This window comes from Bidens hawaiensis, unplaced genomic scaffold, assembly GCF_021521415.1.
Source record: "Bidens hawaiensis isolate Kalapana, Puna unplaced genomic scaffold, B.hawaiensis_p1.1 tig00042958_1, whole genome shotgun sequence".
Taxonomy (NCBI): Eukaryota; Viridiplantae; Streptophyta; class Magnoliopsida; order Asterales; family Asteraceae; genus Bidens; species Bidens hawaiensis.
In genome coordinates, this window is record NW_027497617.1 from 19,362 (window position 1) to 35,968 (window position 16,607).

General features: G+C 32.8%; 1 long non-coding RNA gene across 1 annotated transcript; it reads right to left on the minus strand.

Moving 5' to 3' along the window:
- Positions 1-14,148: 14,148 nt before the first annotated feature.
- LOC143593977 (uncharacterized) lies at positions 14,149-16,404 on the minus strand. The gene is made up of 3 exons (XR_013146228.1): positions 16,325-16,404; positions 15,864-15,932; positions 14,149-14,468 (listed from the first exon to the last, which is right to left on the minus strand). It is a non-coding gene; the product is annotated as an uncharacterized LOC143593977 (long non-coding RNA).
- Between the last annotated feature and the right edge of the window lie 203 nt (positions 16,405-16,607).

The window sequence follows — 16,607 nt, forward strand, 5'->3', positions numbered from 1 at the left end:
AACTCGGTCCCAATATCACTTCTCATTACCTTCACCCTCACATCCAATTGATTCTCTGTCCTTGTTACACAACTCTTAATTAACTCAGCAACTTCATCCTTTGAGTTTAGAAAATAAACCCAAGTATACGTTGAAAAAACATTTATAATCACTAAACATTATCTTTTCTTTCCAATACTAGGAACACTCACATGACCAAGAGATCCATGTGAAGCATTTCAAGTATTTGATCAATTGAGTTCATGACTTTTGTATTGTGAGATGATTTGTGCTGCTTTCCATTCTGACAAAAAATGCATTTGTCATCCAACTTGAACTCCCTTGTGGGTAAACAGATGACATGTTCACCTTTAACAAGTTTGTTTATATTTTTCAGACTGACATGACAAAGCTTCCTGGGCCAAAGTTTGGTTTCATTCTCAGTGGATTTGGACACAAAGCATGCACCTCATCTTGAAATGGCATATTTCATTCTCAGTTCATATAAGTTTCCATTTCTAGGAGCAACCATCATGATCATATATGGAGGAATTACAAATTCAGATTTGAGGATGAAACCGTTAGAATCATCAAATCCAACCTTATAACCTTTATCACACATTTGTGAGATGCTCAAAAGATTATATTGCAATCCTTCCACATAGAACACATTATCAAAAGATACTTTGCCATTTGTGAGAATGCCTTCGCCTACAATTTTCCCTCCATTTTCATCACTCCCAAATGCAACTGGTCCTTCAAAATTTTCTTCATAGTTGACTAATGACCTCTTCTCATAAGTCATGTGCCTGGAACATCCACAGTCTAAGTACCATACATCATTCATTTGGGTGGACTGTTCCTACACATATTAAAGAAAAATGAATCAGTTAAGTGATGAAGTACAAGCTGTTTTAGCTTGCAAATCATCAACAACATTAACACATGTTGAATTTGGTTTGGGATCCTCACAAACAAGTTCACATGAATCATCATATTCACAGTCAGATTTTGACAAATAACCAGCATAAGGGACTATGATTGTGCATTCCTCAATGACAAATTCTATTTTCTTGATTTTCACTTGTGATTCAGACCTTGGCTTGCACAGAAATCCATGTGGTTAAAAATCATTTTTAAGGAGAAATTTCTGATCACCATTAAGTGCATTTGATCTCTCTTTGGTTAGAAGTTTCTTCACAGGCTTGCTTTTTCTTTCTCCCACTATTTACTTATTGGAGTCAGCAGATATTTCAGATGTTTGAGACTTAACAGATTGAGATATGTAGAGTTTCCTCATCTTTGGAGACTTTTTCTTGAGTTTTTCTTCATTATTCTTCAGATTTTCGTCTGCACTTTTGACTTGATTCTCTAACCTTTTATCACCTTTGCTCAGGTATTCATTATACCTTCTATTGTAAACTGCAAAATCTTATCCAAACTTGATGCTGTCAAGAACATGAAATGGTTCAGGAGTGAACCTTTCTTGACATGAGACAGTGTGATGCCCATAGACATCACAAATCTTGCATCAATCTTGACCTTTAAATTTGTCATCTGAGTTGCCCATTTTGTATCTTTCATTAGGTATGGGTGGATCAATACCAATGGTCTTTTGATGTGTGATCAGACCATTGAAGTTGATTGCAAAAGGTAGAAATTGTTCAATTTTTGTCTCTTCCCATGACACAATGCTTTTCACAAATTTGACTTTCTCCAATCTGATTGGAGTATCCTGTTTATCAATTTTGTGTCTTGACCATCTTCTAAGGTAGTCATCCACGCTTTCCACTTCTCTAACATCAAATAACTCTTGGTTAGAGTTAACTGGATACACCAGAAGAAAGAGATCATCAGACTTCATAGTTTCTTCAACTTTCTGGTTTTCTTTGACACTTTCCCTTCTTTGTGGCACTTTGTATGTAGATCTTCTAGTGTTATTATTTTCCTTTGATCCACCACATATATTAAAATATCTGTGTTCCCTTCTCATTTGTTCATGGTGCTTCTTCATTTTGGGTGTGATCTTGGGTAGTAGAGGGATTCTCTTTTGAATCTTGTTCACCCCTCTCCTATTCCTTTGAGCTTTCACAGCTTGAAATTTTATCACTTGAGTCACTTAGATAATCTCTATTCAATAAATCACAATCTAGATCATCTAAAGACACTTGTATTCCAACAGTTTTTTCAACTTAATCCTCAACAGTTTTCATCACAAACTCTCTCATATCATCAACTTCAACCAATTTATGATTTTCAGTGAATTCCTTTTTATCTTCAAACACCTCTTTGAATTTATCAAGGTAAGAACTTCTCTTTTCTTTATCCACTTTCAATTAATGAGTAATTATCATTAAAAGGTGGAGGGAAAACTTTGTATTTATCTTCTTCCTTAATCTTTTTCAACTTACTACAGATATTTCCAATTGACACCAAATTCTTTAGAAAATCAACTTCAACTTGAAGTTGAGTATTCTTTAACTTCTCATCAAGATAAATTTTCTTCAATTCTTCAATTTCAGTGGTGTACCTGGATTGAAGGTTGTAAGTGTCCATACAGTCCTGCTCTAGACTTTTGATTTGGTTCTCATAGGTCAATTCATTTGCTTCATATACAATTATCATGCTTTTTTTCTTGAAACATTCACTTTGTAAATTACCAATTGTCTTTCTCAAATAATCATTCATTTCAAGTAATTCAAGATTTGTGGGTTTTGAATGTACCTGAGATGAAGAGGACTCAGCTTCAGTTTCAATCTTTTCCATGAATGCCACATTTGCCTTCTCAATATCCTTAACATGGTTACTCCAATCAAACACACCGTCTTGCTGTGGTTGAGCTAGAGCAACATTCCCTTGATTTCTTGGTTGATTGGCATTATTTCAGTTTTGATTCGTAGGAGCATGTGGAGGGACTTGTTGGTTTATCTAAAAGGGTTGTTGTTCTGGGATCACTTGTTGATGAATTTACGGTTGAAAGTTGTTCTAAAGTTCCTTTGTTGACCTTGATTCTATTTTTGATATTGAAACTAATTTCTTTGTTGATTGTTGTTCTGAAATTGCCTTTGCTGGTTACATTCCCTAGCAAAGTGTCCTTGTTGTTAACAGTTATAGCAAATTGCTTTAGATTTATCAAAGCATATTATGTCATTGGACCAGAGACCAAAGACCTTCCGGTTCTATTGTACAGTCTCTTACTCCTTAAGGCTAACATTGCAGCCTGCCACTTCTGATCCATATCCTCCAAATCATCAGCATCAATTTGTTCAAGTTCTTCTTGAACCACAGTTGTATGAATCAGATTCTTTGCCATCAAAGCATTATAAAACTTAGTAAACATGGAGAAGAGAGCTTGATAATCATTCCCCATTATTCACACTTCCAACAAAATATGGTTCTTGTCCACTTGCCATTGATAATGTATCACTATCATCTAGCAGTTTTACATTGAATCTGGACTGTCCACTTTGATTGCTTGACTAACCAGCAAAAAACACTCTTGGTTTTTCACCACCATATTCACTTGCTTCTTCAATTATGGGGACTTGTTGGTGATTCTTAGTTGACAGGTTCCCCATAGGTGCAATGAGAGCATTAGCCACTTGGAAGCTTGGCTTGTCTTCCTTAATCATGTTATTCTCTATCATCTCATGCTCAGTAGATTGCAAAAAGCAGATAACATCATCAAGCTTGAAAGTTGGAAAATTAGCTTTTTCCTTGATGAACTTGCTAGCAGTGTACCATTCACCAGACAAATATGACAATAGCTTCTTGTTTAGATCAAAATCTGCTACTGCAAGGTCAGTGGTTCTGATTTCATTGACAATAGAAACAAACCTCTTCAAAACAAACTTTAACCTTTCTCCTTCTTTGAACTTGAATCTGTCCAAATGTTTCTTCAGTCTGTCCTTCTTGATGTTTTTAAGCTCAGTGTTTTCCTCAAACATTTCTACAATGGCATCAAACATAGCCTTTGCAGTAGTGCAATGAGCCACACTAGTCAGTATTTGAAACACCCTGGCTAAAGCGGAAATGCCTGAGTGTGACGTACAGATTGCTCAAAACACATGTGACACTATTAAGTGACAATATTACCATTAATTGATTTAAACAACAAGTACACAAGTTTGGAAGAAATACAAAGGAATACACATCTAGGCAACTTGTCCATTTATGTTGAGTATCCTAAGTACTGATGTCTTTGTCACAGCATCATCCTCTAAATAAGGTACCTGTAGCATATATATAAAATAATGTCAACTAAATGTATAGTTGGTGAGTTCACAAAAGTTTTGATATAAGTACATAAAAATCTACAATTCCATGAACAAGTGTAAATGAGCAAGTATAGTTCTTTCCAGTTAGGATTGTGCACCAACGTACTCGGATAATAGCGCAAATAAGTGTCTTTTCCGTTGGTAACAACCAACGTACTCGGATCGGGGGTCCCTATTCCACTCATAACATCGAGGTTCTTAGTACATAGGGGGGCGTATGATCATACTTATTGATGAAACCATGAGCAAGTAATATTTGAGCAAGTAAGCAGATAAACACACAAGTCCATGTAACGAATTGTAGTTTGTAAATAATGAATAAACGAAATTGAAATTTGGATAGGATATATATGCTACCCCCAAAAGTAAAAGCGTAAAAAGGGGTGTGAGAAACTCACCTTGAAGTCGAAGACAAACTTGAAATAAAACTGAAAGCGTGTAAAAGGAACTGAAGCAATTGAACTTCACAACCTAGAATAAAAAATACAAAATAAAATATTAACTAACAACTAATAAAAGTAAATAAATAGGTTTGCCGGTTTTTTATATATTTTTTCATCATATTAAGAAGTTTGATATTATAATATTATTTCAACGAAATTTTAAGGAATTATTGAATCTAATGTTTTTAAATTACAAGGTTAAAGCTGAGGGAATATTATAATGTTTATGGAGTTTTGATGTTGGCAGTATATTTTATTTTGAACAACGGATACGTTAATGAATTTTAAAGTTTAACAAATGAAAATATGTATACATGTATCTATATATACTAGTAGGAGTGCCCGTGCGTTGCGGCGGGTGTTCAACTAACGTTAGATTCAGTTGTATTACGCATTCATGTTTTTAAACGTTCTTGAGTACGTTAATTCCCTCGTTTATTAGTTCCCTATATCAATTGTATAATAGTTAGTCGTTATGAGGTTGACGGGTTTATTATACATGTACGTGAATTACGCATATGAAAAGAAATCTAAAGTCTCGATATGAATGGCAGAAAATATAATTTTAATAGGTGTTAATAAAAAAACAAGTCATTTTATAAAGAAGTGAGGCAATAAAAGCATACCTAAACCCGTATATACGAACGGTTTATGAACGTGAACTAACATAACTGACACGCATAGTTAAAATGAAAATTAAAAGAAATAGTTATGGAAAACTTCATATAAATAACATCACTCAAAGTTCGGTTAACAGAACATGTTTGTTTTTGTTTGTTTATCATTAATCGAACATACAAAAACGACTGAACATTGTATAGCCCTGGCTCAGCATGTTCTCCATAACAAAACAAGTGAAAGCCCACACATCATCTGAATCATAAAAATGGTAGTACACTTGCCTTCCCAGTTAGAATCATCATATTTATTTAAAGAATGGTTAATGATGTCATAAAAATAAGTAAATGCTAAGCAACATATATAATTGGTTTTAAAAAATAACCAAAAGTATATTATTTAAGGGTAACTAAAGTTTAAAGAGCTGAAACTTTAATCTTGTTTCTCATGTTTGGAATCAATAACTTTCTTAAAATCCAAAGACATCATTTTGCATATGTACCACTGGTTCCTCCAAAGACATCATTGTGCTGCATCTTTAGCCATTGAATCTCTAAGCTCTTTTCTCACATCCTGTAAAAAAATTTTAATACAAAAGACCACAAAAAGTGATTCCTGAAATTTATAATCCGAAACTTACATTTAAAAAGTCAAATCACTCATTCTAAGAGGGATACATGAGCACATTCAAATTTATTTTCTAATTAATTCAAATATTAAAGTTAATTTGTAAGGCTTAGAGAATTTGCATGATCTTACATCAACTAAGTTGCTGATTATGCCAGCCGTCGTTATTGACACCCATTGGTCTACAAAGTTCATCAACCAATAAAAACACTCAAAAAGGAATAGTGAAACCTCACAACAATTATGTGCTAAATAATGTATGGTTAATTGTTGTGACAAATATGATTACAGAACCTAAATTGCCACAGTTCTAATATAAAATTTTGACCTGGTCAACTTTTACTCGTTTAACCAGACTAAAAGAAAGTTTAGTTATTGAAATACAATGTACAAATAATACATCAGTTGGTATATACCCTTTTCATCGTTATTTTCATTTTCTCTTGAGCCGCATTCTCAAAAACAATCGGCCAGTTTGAAAAACATCTCTACAAAAAATAGCATAACATACTAACATCAGGTTATGTACTTTTTGTGATAGATGCAAAGTTAGTTAAGAGTATATGTTGTAAATATTTGACTTATTGGGAAGAAATCAAATCAAACAAAGAGATTACCATACTTTCTGAATTTTGTTTAGAAACCCGTTAAACTTGTCCTGCAGAACCGGTTAATACCCATTTGTAATAGCACATGTCCGGGTTGGAGAAATCATGGAAATCGGTTCCGGTTCAAAACCGGTTCTGGCCAGGCCGGACCTGTTGCACAACCCTATTATAGGAACATTTACCAGTTCGTTACAATTCAATTTAATATGACCAAATTGCCCAAACATCCAAGATCTTCATTGGGCTTTAATTTAGACAAGGCAACAAACCAGCTAAACAAGCCTAATGAGCGGGCTAGCGAGTCAGTCTTACCTTGGCTCCGGCTTGGCTCATTTACTAATTGTGCCGGATCGGCGGGTAAAAGGTTTTGGCTGTTCATTTTTTGGGTAAACCATGTTTTAACCCTAGCATGTTTCATAACTATTTCATCAAATAATAAAACAACCAAGTTAAAAATAAATAAATAAAAAAACAGAAGTAAAAAAAAAAGAATAAAAAAAGACAACTCATTACATAATGTGCAAACCTCATTTGATTATCATTCTTCTAGGTCTTCATATATTGGACATGATAATCCATTTTTGAGAATAGCTGTGAGATCCTTTGTTTGGCTCTGGTAAGCGTTAAAACTCTTCCCAACACACGTGTAATACCTTTTTTTTTAATCCATGAGAGATTAGAGCATCGATCTAAACACATAATCAATGATATCTTGGTAATGATAACGACACTTTATGGTAAATAAAGTTAAGTTACATCTAGTTTTGTCACCGCAATGAACAAATGTATACATCGTGCAATGCGAATAGTTTCATGGGAACACATCAGATAGCCTCGAGATAGAGATACCTTAGGTGAGCCGGGCATTGACCCAAAAAATAAAGTCAATGCGTTATAGTAAAATATAAATATAACTGTATAAGATGAATTGAGGTAAAGGCGATACTGGACATGGAGCAAAGACTGCTGCAATCAACTGCAGATTCTCCAGCTGGGCTTGGTAATCGATCACGCAACTGCATTTTTATAAACAAATGTTCAGATCAATACTATAGCTGTGTGTATGTTAATATTACTCACCTCAACATAGTCAATTATGTCCTCTTCAGCCCGTTTCGTTTAATAACAATTAGTGACAAAATAAGATGTCATAAGTTTATGTAGCTTGCAATGTGAGACTGCTAAACTGGTATCTTGAGTACCATCACAAGTGCATCAGTTTATAAACCAAACTGAACAGTTTGGCTTGTTTGTCTTAGCGAGCTGAAATGTTTAGCTAGTGAAAAGTTCAAGCATACTATACTTGTTATTTTTGTATAAAAAATATTTACCTTATTACATATACATAAAAAATAATATTTTATCACACATTATTAACAAACTACAAATTTTAAAATAATTAATATGTATTAATATTTAGATAAATTATAGATATTTAAGCTAGAAATTGAGTTTAAATAGTCAATAAGCTAGCCAGCTAAACGACCCAACTAACTCGTTACAAACCCTTGGACTGTTTACAAAGGGAGTCGGTTCATCTCATTCCAGACGAGCCAACTTCAAGCAAGCCATGAGTTTTTTAACACTATTTAAAACTTAAGAAATGTTTGTGGTTTGTAGACCTGTGGGCGCAGCAGCTACTTTGGTTGTTGAGAGTTGTCAAAATCAAAGCATGGTTGCCTTAGAGAAAGCTTGCGTCTGTCTCCTTTTCACAAATCTTAAGAGGCACTAACCAATGTCAGCACACAGAGAAACTTTTGCAGCATCAAACTTAAAAAAAAATAAAAGTTTTTTATAAACTTGGCAAATGAGCTCAATGAGCTTAATCTTAATCATAACTTATTTAGAGGTTCTCAAATGCTTAATGTCAATATACTTAAATTCAACAGTCAAATGTGAAACAACATGCTAGTGTTCAGATGACCATGAAATAAATTTGTCTCACACTTATCTTGAAGTAGTTTAACATGTCTACCCTCTTTAGTGAGCATTAGTGTAAGAGACTATACAGTTAGTTTATTATATGCAAATATAGAGGCCATGATCAAGTGTGCACTTATTGTTAAAAAAAGTGTTTTGCAAGCATTCATATGTGCTTCACGGGGATCATGAATATAATTTCATATGATTTTTAATATCAAGTTGACATAATGAGTATGGGAAAAAGTGAAGTTTTCTTAGTTAAGTAACATCCAAAAATCTTTTTTGATATCAAGTTGATATATAAGCCTTTAATGAGGTGGAATGCTGAACCGTTCTGTTGTGGAACCCACATACACTTGATAGTTTCAGAGTTTTTATCAAAGTTGCGTATGCTTCTTAGGCCGTTAATAGACGAGTTGAAGATGTTATACGAGCAATAACACAATTGAAGTGTTTAATCAAAGGATCTGGATGAAGAAAAACCTAATTATGGAGTATAAAGAGGTGTAATCAAAACAAACAAATAACGACTTACAAGACCAGTCTTCTTCTCCACCACCAGAGCGACCACATTTCCCTCCATAATATCCACCTCTACCTGATTAAGAAACACAAATGCCATCAAATGTTCCAAAAACACAAACTCGATTTCTTTAAAACTTCAAACATATAAAACATGATTGAAGAGAAGAAATTAGGGATTATCATAGTTTCAGAAATGGACCTTTGTGGGATGAACAAATGGAGAAACGATGATGATTGACAAAAATAAGGAGATGAACGGCTCAATCTACAGAGGACGTTGAAGCGATTACGTTTATAGCAACGACTACTGAATGAACGTCTTCAATATTATCAGTTTCATTTTGCGCTAGGTAGAGGAAAGGTTCGCCGTTGAAATGGTGAATTAGCCAGAAAACATTGATTTTGTGCCGAAGACCAGTTAATATTCCGGCGTCTTAAGTGAGAGAATATGGGAGATGAAGGGTTGCGTATATGTATTATAATGTAATATAGAATATATATATATATATACTAGTTGAAAACCCGCGCGATGCGCCGGAGTTTGACGTGACTTCGGCCAACACCTTACTCGTTCTTAACGGTAACAACAAAGTGCTAACACTCGCTATAACTATCGAGAGATGCCAAAAAAATAAGGTCATATTATAATAAAAAACATAACTACACAAAAAGACGGATCCGGTAGATCTTCAATTTACATAATAGCATAATATTTAACTTTAGTTTTCCTATTTGAAGCGCTACATGTTTACAAAAACAATCCAGGTTGTGTTTAGGTTCAACATAATCCGTATAATGTTATTAGTGAATATAAATGTAACACTATGTAATAAACAAGAACAAAGTTACATGTTGCTTGCATAGGATTTACAACAAAAACTCAAGTTTCTTCACAAAAAATTATCCAAGTAACCTGCATAATTCATAAAAAATGATTTATTATTGTACAACTCACCTTATGAACAAAAGTGTTTTTGATATGTTGGTTCCAAAAGTCAAAGTTGACCCTAATTTGGTCTACGACTCTATAAATTTCAACTTTGATCAAAATATCAAAATTATCCAAAAAAAAACATAATTGAATCCCAAAAAGTCAATACTGACTTCTTCGTCGCTATGAACCTAAAGTTTTTTTTTAAATATGGGTTTTAACTTTTGTAAGTAGTTTGTTTTGGTTTTCTTATAAAGTTGACCTTTCAAAAAAATGAATAAACATAGTACCATGTGTTTCTCAATTGTGCTTCTGTTTGCAGACAAGTTGTTCCATGTATTCATTCCCTATGTTGACTTCTTGTTCAATGTTGACCTGACAATCATCTTTGATGTTCAACTCGTCATCGGATTTGATGACTTGTATGTATATACTTCAAACCTCGAATAAGCTAATACACGCAAAACAAAATTTTAACACTTGGAAAAATCATTAAATGGCATAAGCCTTACACATGTCAAATATATAACGACTCGATTAACCAAAAGCAATGCAATACTCACTTTGGTTAATACTGACTCGATTAACAAAGAGCAATTTGTAGCTCTTTTTTCCAACTATTGCTCACATTCTTCCGTGTCAGTTAATTCTTGATGATAAATGGCAAAATTGAGAACTCTTAAAGTAGCTTCCATTTCAAATGTTAAAACCTACACAAAATGAGTCAAAGCAAGTTCGTCTCAACTGCCTTATTATACCACATGCCAAACATGTCAACATTTTGACATATTTTAAGATAAAATGTAAAAACACAAATCAAACGAACATGTAAATAATTAGGATTAAAGTACCTGTTTGCTCAACTTAAGTTTGGCATCTATGGTAGAAAGTTTAATAATGATGTCCAAGGTTCTAGCAGTTATTAGAGGCGTTCCTCTAGTCTACATTTATCAAAAATCCTAATTATCATTAAGAAACTGAAGTAACTTTAAAGTTAATTAAACAAGTAGCTAACTGTTAATACTAACCCTGCGGCCACCGCCACTGTTTCTAACCTCAACGTATGCTGTTGCAACATACTCAGATGCAGGTACAAAACACTTATTATTAGTTAAACATACCGAATAAATAAATATATAAGATCACTAACTTGTTAAATGATATAAAAATCATACCAGTTGTGGCTCAAAATCATTATCATCATTATTGTTAAAATTAGAAGTTGCACCTTCACATACTTCAACCACAACTTTATGATGCAAATATAATGATTCACCAAGTGATGCCAATTAAGTTGGCACTGTGTAAGACTTTAGCTATCTACGGATTTTAGTAGCACTCCTTTCTTAACTTTTGAGCTACCGGAAGAACTCCCTAAATAAAAAACAATATAAGATAAGAAATATTCATCAAAGAAAAAGAAAAAAACAATTCAAATTTCATAGACCTCGTACCACACGAAATTTTTTAATGCTAGAAAGCGGTGGTTGCATCTCAGCTGGCATTTTTTCAATTTCTTCTATAACCAACACCATTATACCCTCCATTGATGAATGATAGTCCCTGAAATAAACATAATTCAATACTTTTAAAGCAAAGTTCTTAGTTTCAAGAACTATAAATTAGAACCATACCAACTAACGCACCTTACTGATATAAAAAAAATGCTCAACACGTTTTCACAATTAGCTCATCACATTCAAGATCAAGCATGATGACACATGTAGTAGGGGTGACATATGTGACCCAATGAGTTGAATGAGTTGTATTAAAATGTATATAATGTGTCAGAATTGGTCAAACTAAAAAAAGAATTTGATTGAAACGGGTTGACATTTCTCAAGGTTTTTTTTATGGAACGAGAAAAACGGAGGAAACTTTTTAGTACTTTTAGTTTTTGATTTACATTTTGAGTTATGGTTTTTTTATTTTTATTTTTTTGAATTTTTTAATGAGGGTTTTAGAAATGGGTTGAGATTTCAGAAACCCCTCATTAAAAAATTCAAAAAGAATAATTAAAGAATTATAACTTGGAATATAAATCAATAAATAAAAAAGTATAAGTACTAAAAAGTTTCCTCCGTTTTTCTCGTTCAATAAAAAAAAAGCTCGAGAAATGTTAACATGTTTTGACCCGTTTCAGTCAATTTCTTTTCTTAATTTGACCAATTCTGACTCATTATATACATTTTAATACAACCCATTCAACCCAATGGGTCACAATTTCCACCCCTAGACACATGATCTGACCCTATAAACAGTTTCAAGAATCGAGGCCCGCATGTTGTTAGAGCAGCTGGACTGGTTAGTTAAATCCTCAATAGAAGAAACAATCAACTGAAAGACATTATGTGCATAAAATAAAGTTCTAGAATACATCTAATACTATATATATATATACATATGTGATAAAGTGGAGGGAATTTAGTTAGGTGTACCCTCATTTTGTCATAAGTGTAGGGTGCATCATGGGTTGTATTTCCTGTTATTTTACTGATGCAATAAGCAACTGAAACGTTCACATCCACATCTAAATGTTTTGATAGACTATCTCCAATCAACGCCTGGTTTAAGTGCATCCAACATTGACAATTTTGGGGACTGGTCAACCTTTAGTAAAAGTTTCTCTAATTTCTGAAAGCATGAACAAAATAAGCATATATGCGCGGTTTGTTGCCTCGTTTTGAGTTTACTAAGAAATATATTAATATTTGGAAAAACAAATGTTAGACCAAATGCTAGCAATATCCTGTCTAAAAGAAAATTAGTAATCATGATACTTAATCCCATAATTCTGTGTGTAGATGGACTTACATCAAGAACAAGGAGTTCGTTGTTGCAATTAGAGGGTTTTGTTTTAGCTCAACATCTGTAGACCCCATCTTCAGCTCACTTACCACAAAATCTATCAATTCGAGCTCAAATTCCTCGTAGTGTTTGAAACTCTAGCAAAAATTATTGTCAAACAAAAAAAAAAAAAAAAAACTAACATAATCTCATAACATTATACTGAGCACATAAAAAAGCCCTATTTTTCAAGAAATCTAAAGTGTCTGCAATAGCTCGCTACAAAGAAAAGAAATTCAATGAGAGCATGAAATTGGGAATAGATATGGTGAAAAGTAACTCAAAAACTTACCCATGAAAATCTGATCGGAAGCCAGTTCGTCGCAGCCCTTCATCATATTATGAGAAAACAGACACCTCACAGCCTATTGTGCGTTCGATTATAACCATTTAAGAACAATTTCAGATAAAAAGTCCATCAAGATCTGGCCAATTTTCCGATTTAGGTTTTGAACATGCTGAAAGAAATCGTGAGAGAGAGAGAGAGGGGTAGGAGAAGGGGAATGTGAATATCAAATTTCAAAAGGATGGAGCCAAATCTATTAGTTACATGATGCTTTCTAAGAGTTTACAGCTTTAATGTGTTGTATACTATGCTTTATTAAAGTGTACCTCTTAAATTTTCAACATCACCACATTCTCTCTCCAATATCTATTTTATATATACTAGTCGGAAACCCGCGCAATGCGGCGGCGGCAACATTTTGTAGCGCGGTATGAAATTGACCCAGATTCAAAAGGATTGCCCAAGTTCGTATATCTATATTAATTACCTTGACATTTGACAATGATCAAAAAGTCAAAGTTCACAACGTTTCTTGAATCTTTAATCACAACCGGCAACAATACGTTTGAATAAATACAACAAATAAAACATAAAAGATGTGATCGACTGTCTGTCCCTCCCCTGCATAAAAATGCATAAGTGTAACATAAATAACTAAATAAGTGTCAAATTGACCTTTTGAATAATATGAAGCACATGGTAAAGGTGTACCTTCTTAATATCCCCAAACTGCAAAGAGCCCAATGCAAACTACTCCACTTTTGGACAATACTTTAGGATCCGTGTGTTTAAAAAAAGATATTAGAAGCATTATTTAGTGTATGATAAGTAAATTCATTGAAAATTCAATAAAATGATAAATATCATAGGATATGGCCATACCTTTATATAAATCAACTCTCTTACTTCTTTCTTAGTTAATCTTCGTATTTCAAACTCGAAACTAAGTTTTGAAATCGGCTCTTTGGATCCTTCAGATTCCAAATTCGCTAGTCCATCAGCTAATGCATTCAAATTTATACGAATCTAAAAACGATGAAACTTTTTAGCAAAGAATTCATTTTTTCACTAAGTTATAAAAAATTCAAATAATTAAGCACACTTTTTGAAACCGACTGACCAAAATATGAGAAGAAAACAACCACGAAACCAAACCGTTGACCAGACCAAATTGATATATCTAAAAAACAGCCCATTTACCAATTGTGTCTCAAGCCAAATTGATAATGCTTTAAAAATAACCCTTTTTTTATCCGAACCAAGTTAAGTTAAAAAAATCGAATAATTAAATACACTTTTTGAAACCAACTGACCGAAATGTGAGAATAAAACAACCACGAAACCAAACAGTTGACCGGACCAAATTGATGTATCTTAAAAACGGCCCGTTTACCAATTTTGTTCCTAGCCAAATCGGTAATTTTTTTTTTAAAATAACCCTTTTTGACCTGAACCAATTTGTTTCAACCCAAATTCAATTTATCGTTTTAAAAAAAAAACCTTTTTGACACGATCTATTTTGAGCCGAATCAAATAAACATTTTTAAGATGACTCGTTTTGACCCAAATCCAATTTGCTTAAAATCCATTTAAACCCGAACAAAATTGGTACATGTCATCAGACCAATATATTTCCACATATTAACAGGATAAAAATAAAACAAAGTCCAAGCAAACACTTGAATAAAGTCAAAAACATTAGTAGTAATCATAATATATTCTGTATAAGTAGTACCAAAACAACTGACCACTGCCAACACCAGTTCAAAAGGCAAAACATACAAATTTTTAAAAACACATCCCTTTTTTCTGGTTTTCCTCTTAATTGCAAATTTCAAGTTGCACAGAATACACACCAAAGTACCATTCCCAAAAATATATTGTCTCACAATGTTTTTGACAATCGGATTCAATGCACAATGAATTGGGATTGTAATGATTAGTATTATGAAACCGACACCCCTAAATTTTAACTAACAAAAGCCAAGTACATGGTAATTTCAACTCATACCTTTGCCACAAACTTTCTTTCCACATCAAATCATTAGTAAATGTACCGCCCTGCAAAATAAAATATAAAATATAATATGAGTCATTGTCCAACTATAACCGGACATAACAACAACAAGCATTGCAAATAGGAAACTCCAAATTTCAAATGGAGTTTCTTTTGCAACTACAATAGACAACTTATTATTATATGTATACAATAGCTATTATTATTATTATTATTATTATTTTGTATCTTTTTGTTTATAATTAACAAGCATAAATGTTAATTTTGGTGTTTGCAATCAGATTCAGAGTTAAAGCTACTGCAAAAATTTGAAGAATTAATCACTTAAGTGCCAAATGTATTAATTAATCAGTGATGGCATATCTATTATACAAATATAAGTACATTGCACCACATAATGTTCAAACTACCAGTTGTTTGCGTTTGTAATGAGTATTACTTTAAGGAAGATTAAACTAATTAATAATTCTACAGTAAAAAACAGTTCAGGTAAAAAACAAAGTGTTTAAAATCATAGTGTAGGTAAATAATAGAGTCTTCAAATTGGATTCTAAAAGAAATTGTTACATCGAATTGTTACAGCTTTTTTGGTTTTTGCTAATGTTCAAAACCGAACCGTCATTTTGGTTTAGGTACATTCAAAACCGAACCAAAACCAATATTTTTTGGTTTTGCTAAAGTTCGAAAAAGAAACGTCGGTTTCTAATCATGCACAACCCTAATATTAATACTTTATATTTAATATGAAGTAGTTAAAATTTTAAAATACAATGAAAACTTACAGTCAAGTGATGTTTTATGCAGCCAATCAAAATGGGTGACATGGCGCGTGCAAACCCAAAATCTCATAGCTGTTTCATAAGGAAAAGAGAAATGGTTATGGCTAATTGTTTAAAATTATATATATCAATGTTATTGTCAGTATTATTATTACTATTAGAAATAGAAAGTTACGATATTAAATAAAATTGTAAGGGTGTTACATACCCCTTGACAATTGCCTATATAGTTCCAATAATCAGAGGTCAACTTTTCTTGTGGATAACATGAGGATACCACAATATCACCATTAATTTATCATATTTATGTTTATACAATTAAGGACAATGAATTTTAATGATTAAAACATTGACTGCTTATTTACCATCGAGTGTTTAGGCATATCTTAAAGCTGCAACACAACCATCTAAAGTATTTTGTTTAATACAATTGTCTATCGCTTAATAATGCAAAAAACACTAACCTCATTAGCAATTAGAGCTATTGTAACTCATTGACTTTAACCACAATAATAACACTCAATGATGACTGAAACAAAGCACCATGCAACATGAATATATGGTATGCACATTAGCATTTATCAAAATATTTCATATGCTATTAAAATGTTAAGAAGTATTCCATATGCTATTAAAATGTTAACATGTTTCCCGTATAAATATAGGACTGGTAAAATTTGTTAAACGGGTCAAACGGGCCAAATATTTCCCAGAGTCAAAGTACCAAATAAAAGAGGATGTTACCGG